General features: G+C 39.0%; 1 protein-coding gene across 3 annotated transcripts in view; it reads right to left on the reverse strand.

Annotated features, from left to right (window-relative positions):
- The window catches only part of LOC124404545 (PRL-1 phosphatase), a 28,593-nt gene extending 22,099 nt beyond the window's left edge, over positions 1-6,494 (reverse strand). For all 3 annotated transcript variants that reach the window (XR_006929014.1, XM_046878765.1, XM_046878764.1), the window contains exon 1: positions 6,345-6,494. The gene's annotated coding sequence lies outside the window, so the exon portion shown is untranslated. The remainder of the gene's footprint in view (positions 1-6,344) is intronic.
- Positions 6,495-6,801: the final 307 nt, after the last annotated feature.

Raw genomic sequence — 6,801 nt, forward strand, 5'->3', positions numbered from 1 at the left:
TGATTATCTATATGATATTCTTGTTGCGCATTACTGACAAGCAATGAACCATTATGCAGCAACCGGAAATAAGGCTTGGCATTTCCTGGCACTCAACTAGTCACGACATTGCAACTTCGACGAACGGCATTGAGGAATAATAACCCGGTAAAAATATATAAATAATAATAAAAAAAAAAACCACGCGTCTCGTAATTACGTCTCCACGTTCAAATAATCTGCCAGAAAAAGCAATTCGCACTCTCCATAACTACAGGTGATTTCACCTGAGACGGACAATACTGGGTCCATCGAAATATGCTTTCCTATATCTGTCGAATTTTACAACTGAGTTTCATGGTCATGGACGAGTCTGTTTTTTTGTGCGCATAAAAACCCACCAAATGTCATCGTCAGATTAAAATCACGCCGAATTTTCATGACAACGAATAGTACGATGTTAGCAGTCGTCTTCTTGGATACTTTCGTATTATTTTCCCGTTTCAATCTTTACTCTCCTGCAATGTTGAGCAATGTTGCGCCATTTCGGTCGCATTCGCGGTTGACGACGACGTTTGCTTCTTCCGCTATGGCTGGACGATTGACGTCAATGTAAACATATCGCATAGGTATACGTATAGATATACAATGCATGCGTACTTTTGGAACCTTATGTTCATAAAGCGTTGCATTCTCCAAACACAAACGTTGAACACTTTCCCATAGAAACTCAGTCACAAAAGGGGAAAGTTTTAGGGATTTTAGGTTAAAGACGAATCGGTCGGTTACCGTCTAAATCAATAGTTATCACAGGAGAAAAATAACGTTCAACAAATAGCACGTATACGTATATAATAGAAGTGATTTGAGATAATTCGAATGTTGGTTTCTTCGTGTTGCATCATCACTAGTGCAGAAAAAAAAAATTGACATTTTTCGAAACGGTGTTTTTTTCTTTTTCTGAAGTTTGGTTACGTGGAATAAAATGGCTGAGCCCTATTAAGCGCAATAAATAATTTTTCATCTGATTTCTGATTCTCCGACTCACCACGCATGTGAAAATAACTTTTAGACAATAACTATCGGAATGATTAATTGTAAACGGGAAAAAATTTCTCCGAAATGATTGAACACGTCAAACTAGTATACTTATAGCAGCAAGTTGTTGATATCGCCACAGCTAGCAGCTGCGTGACGTTACAAGGTATCATTGATCGCACGAGCGAGCGAAACATGGTGTGCCGTGGGCGTCCTGGGTGACCGATGACGTAATTCTGCGTGGTGCACGAGATAGGTTACGCGATGACGTCAGAGGCGCGGTTAGTTCTAAAAGCGATGCGGCGATGCACTTGTAATTTTTTTTTAGGCTTGATTGTCGTCAAACAGTTGTATAACTTTCATTAAAATGAGTGAATAATGAATGATGAATATAAATGTTGAACACTTTAGTCTGGTTTCTTTTATTTTTCCTCCCATGGTAATTGATTGGCTATGTCAGCAGTTTGATGAGTAAAATGTCATAATAAATGGAATCTGTTGTATATTTTTTCCCTCTACATCTATTTTTATTCTGCTCTGTCAAAGTTTCGATGATAGGATATTATAGATTCAAGTGTAGATGGATTTATTATTATTTCAAAGCTATAGTGAAGTATGAATAAACTGCCTATATAACTATATAACTTACACCCGAGTTGTGGATTTCAAACATTGAAATGTTTTTGCAGAATCATCAGATTGACTCCGATTCATATATACAATTATATTTTAATTCACGTTGTTTCGGATGCCTAATCATTGTTACAATTTCAGGTGATGAATATTATAGACAACTATGCGGAATTACTTGTTATAAAATATTCTTGCTTTCATAATTTATTCTCCATGCATAGAGTCGTTATGTACGCTGACGCAGGTGAATAAGTTGTCCGAGGTGATGTGCAACAAGTAAAGAGCATCACTCAACCTTTCGATTTATCGGATAAAGTGGTACGGCTTCAAATTTCGGAAATTTGAATATTAGATTATACACTGTTACATTACATAATGTATTTACTGCAGTGATATTTTCGTAACAATGTATACTTGTAGCGATGATGTATGTGTAAGGAGGTATGCATAGCTGCTTTTTTCACATTGTTGTGTCTACACAATACCGATTCTCTTCTTCTCAACTGTAGAGTACAAAAGATAATGATGATAACGATGATGATGATGATGATATGGACGATGTATGCATGGACATAACTCTCTCTTTTGGCATTGTCATGACATAAGTCGCTGCATACAATATATGAACGTACAAGAGACTCGTGTGAGTGAGTTTCCGTGACTTCAAGTAACTTCGTGAAGTCTATACTCCGATCGAATTCAACTTACTTCAGGGAGACAGAATTGTTAAATTGAATTCAAACGAATTCAAACTACTCCAATCGAGTGTAACAGGTTTGATGTAACTTAATAAAGTCAAAATACATACCTCAATTGAATTCACAGAACTTGAAGTGATTTTTTGTGATTTCAAGTGATTTCAACTCGAACTCAATATAATCAGATTGATTTCATATGGTTGCAAATAACTCCAGAAAACTCGTTCACAAAAAATGTGTACATCTGACTTTTAGTATACTCAATCCCTGGCTAAAATCGATGAGATATTTTTACGCACATGTGTTACATATAGAGTCGATTATGACCAAAGTAATAACGCGCTTACGAGACCTCAAAAATGAAATCTTACGCCTAGAAGTCGAGCTGTGGTCTACAGTCAATCTACATTTTATACATGTCGATCCGTTGACGTAATGTGCTCGACTTGTGCTGCGATGTATATATATATACAAGCATATGGTGCGTCTGCCCCAAACAATTAGTAAGATGACCCTATCGCGAATCGCGATAGGTGTATTTCCAACTGAATCGCACAATGTTGTGCAATCTCTACATACACAGACATGTTGTTAGCGTATGCACGCGTTTCGTACTTCATACAATCCCGATTGCAGGTGTAGCATCGACTCGGTGCAATGTGCAGAAGACCCGGGGAGCCCTTCTCGACTTACGACTGGCCCGCCGGCCGCGATGCATTTGATGCACTTTGCACTACAGAAGGCACGTTGAACCCATGGTTTGAAGTTTCAACGAGGTGTTGGGTTCAATACTCCGATAAGACAATCGACGATCCTTGTTCCCCGTTCTCTTACAGAGGACCATTAACCTTGTCACAAATGGATTTTGATGGGTCTCGGGTACCTATGTTGAGGAGGGATTTGGTTCGAGTACCAGACTAACAGGATTTACGTTATACGATCAGTTATATACGTCAACTTATTTATCGCGTTGATACTCTGGTACATATTCAAAATTTCGAATCCAATATACTTTGAAGAAAAGATAAAGTTCGAATTTCTTGTATGTTTTTAGATCGGCTAGCTGCATGGCAAGCGACTGTTGTTTTCATGTCTTGGTCAGTTTTGATAAAACAATTTACACGAATACAGTTGAAAAAGACAATTAATCACAGATTCGCTTGGTTAATTATTAATCTATATTCAAATTTTATCACGCCATCCTTCCTTTCTACAGACTCTCTAATAAACAGGCTTTACAAGGAAACTTGCAATCCACTTTAGTGAAGTGAAACTCAAGTTTTTGGTAAAAGTGTAATAGTTGTGAAATCATTTACCACGAAAAAAGTTGTTCGATCATATTTGTGCCTTTATAAATTATTTCAACCCAAAGAAGACGTAGCTTTAATTAAATAAAAGTCAATTCACAATAGTCGAGGCTTCCAAGCCTTCGATTCACCGTTTCTAGTTTCAATGCTCTACGTCCAGAGTGCAGCTATGTATGTACAATTGGCCGATAAGTTTAAGCCGTGATAGATAATTGATAAAATACATGCCAGCTTGCGTAGCTGCGGACAGTCAGGTAGGACGATTCCTACGCCACCGCAAGAAGGCACAAAGGCAGCCAGTCAGACAGGGAAGTCTTTGTACTGCGTATAATTCAACTCACAATAAGTCGCCCAGGTGTTTACTGCTTGATGCAGTAGAACGACACCGATGCGACGTCCAGTCACATTCGCCGCATATGTACCCGGAATTTAGGCAGCACATGCCAGGCGTGTTAACAGTATTAATAATGATGATAATGAGTCGGTACGTGCGTCAGAATGAAAGCGAACATCATAATAATCACTCAAGTAATAATGATAATAAGAATAATGATAATCGTTGGCAACAACCGGATAAGAACAATTGGTAGGGTAGAGCCAATCGATGCGTCGGGCATTCATTGTTTCGATTATATGTTCCCCGGGAATATCGTGCAACCCCGTTACAGTGCTCTGTATGTGTCCTATTAATGAGCAATATTAATTACCTCGTTATTCTATCGCTTTATATGTATCGGTGGATAATTGTTCAGTACATAATCACTTATTTCGTCTTTGAAATTCAGAACAAACAGTTACCAAACGATTCAATTTCTACTTTTCCTCGAATCTAAGTACACAGCTACGCAACGTTGCTTGCTGGACAATCCGATAAGTAAAAATATCCAACAAATTTAACCGAACGACGCAAGAAAGAATATATTACGTCATAATGTTCGTAAAATCGTGAAATCGGATTTCAAATTTCGAACTCTGATCAATCGTTTTTGAATCTTATCGTTCGTTTATTCAATCTTATCTCGATGAGCGTCAAGTTCGTCCTCGTCGAGCAGCGTAAAGTTCATTAGAATCGGTGAGTTTAGTGGCTCGGTTTCACGGAAGGCAGATTGCGATAACATCGTCACGATTGATTGGAAATACCAGAGGAATTTATCATGCGTACCTCCAATTGTCGAAATCAAAAATATATAAGATACATAGATTATTCCTCCGGCGAACGATAACCGTTGAACGATTGCGCAATCCCAGGCAACTCTAACTGCGATACCTAAAGGCATTGCAGCATATTTCAGTGCGATGATAATAATAATAATAATAATAACAACAACAATTCGCTCGTGAATATTTACGTAGTGCAATAGGTGTTTATAATTGCTTGTGGCGAAACCGGTGAAAACTTCAAATCGATTATTCCTTCGCGTTACAAATAATACAGAACAAAGATATTTTAATCTTACAATTGATTATAAATAGACTTAGCGACAGATAGCCTTCAATAACTTTTTAACGAGTTTTTCAAACAAGCGACAATTCGAACGATGCGCGTTTGTTTGCCTCGGGTTGTTGTTTACAGTCTGATTCTCATACTGAACTTTACTGTCTCTGTGGACATGGCGATGCCACAAACTATTTTTTCAACGAGGCTGAAGTTAGTCAAGTTAACGTAAAAAAACATGAGAGAAAAAACTGTATTGTCTTTTAAAAATATGAGTATGTTTTGTTTATCATGGTGTATCAAATTTCAGATGATCCTAAAGGTGCGAAGTAACGACTTCTCCTAAGCATGCATTGTTACAATAACGTTTCTAACTTCATCCTCATTTTGTTCAACGTTCCAAATGGTGTATTATGACGACGTATACGTGCATTGCATACTTAGAAACTACGCGTTGCTTTATTTACCTGCATCGGGAAAATATAATAAATATAATTCACAATACTCGTATGAGAGGTACGAGAAAAAAGAAGAAGAAAAACCTACCCATGGACGTTTTAACAGTCGGTCGTGTGCTTGTACAGAGAAATGAATACACTGGAAACTACTCATACATATAATAATCGTATAGCATGTAGGTGTGAGTAGGAGGACGAAGCTGCTGTGCCAGACGAGACCGCGGAATAGGGAATGGGGAATGGGGAATGGGGAATGGGGAAAGAAACAAAGTGGGCTCCTCGTCTCTGGTCGTCTCTCGAGGGAGGGCAATGAACGACGATCGAACGAAACGGACGTGCAGATGCAGGCGTTCGTCCGCTTCTTAACCGCGGAGGAACGAGTTTATCGTTGAAAAAAATGGGAAAAACCCGATTCGAGGACGAATAAACGAACGAGTGAATACGTATTCGTGCGCAATTCATCATGAACTGTATAAGTGGGGGAGACAGGATGTGGGCGATGAGAGACAAACGGTTGTGAATTTTAGAAACCAACTAGCTGCGTTCGATTTCACGGTGTGCATCGATGAGAACAGCAAAGAGAGGAAGAAAACGGCACGCGTAAAATCGATTTCTACTCGTACGAATACGCTTTGTATATGGATTCTAATACATATGCATGCGCGCGCGTGTGTCTATGGCTACACATGTAGGATTGTACATACAATAATTGTTGCACAGCACGTTGTGTACGATACGAAATGGCTAATAAAGAGCGAAGGAGAGACGGAGGATGGTTCGGGTAGTTAGTACTCACCTCAATAGCCATACACATTGAATATGGAAGGAACGGTAAGGTGTCCGTTATTAAAAACGAAACTCGAAAAATTGACAACGTATATTATTAACTCGCGCACAACCGTACGCCGAAAGAGCCCGTGGACAACTAACCAAAATGGCCGAGCCAACCTGACCACGGCCATGAGACAGCGAGTCTGATGTGATATACATCGTGCGTCAATAGCGATGCGCGCGAGACGCGACAGCAGGGTGATGTCAGGATTTAATTGAATGTTTTATAACGTCACAGAAGAGACAATTGGAAGCTATATTGATTCGAAGCATTCTGCGCGTGTGTGTGTCCGTGTGGGTATCAAAATGCCCTAAGAATATGGTCGTCAGCATAGAGATTAAAATGTTGATTCGAATTTTCGCGCCATTAAAATGCCCTTAGAACATGGCGGCGTGTAATAAAAATCATCAAGGGTTCTGTC

Source organism: Diprion similis, chromosome 3, assembly GCF_021155765.1.
Source record: "Diprion similis isolate iyDipSimi1 chromosome 3, iyDipSimi1.1, whole genome shotgun sequence".
Taxonomy (NCBI): Eukaryota; Metazoa; Arthropoda; class Insecta; order Hymenoptera; family Diprionidae; genus Diprion; species Diprion similis.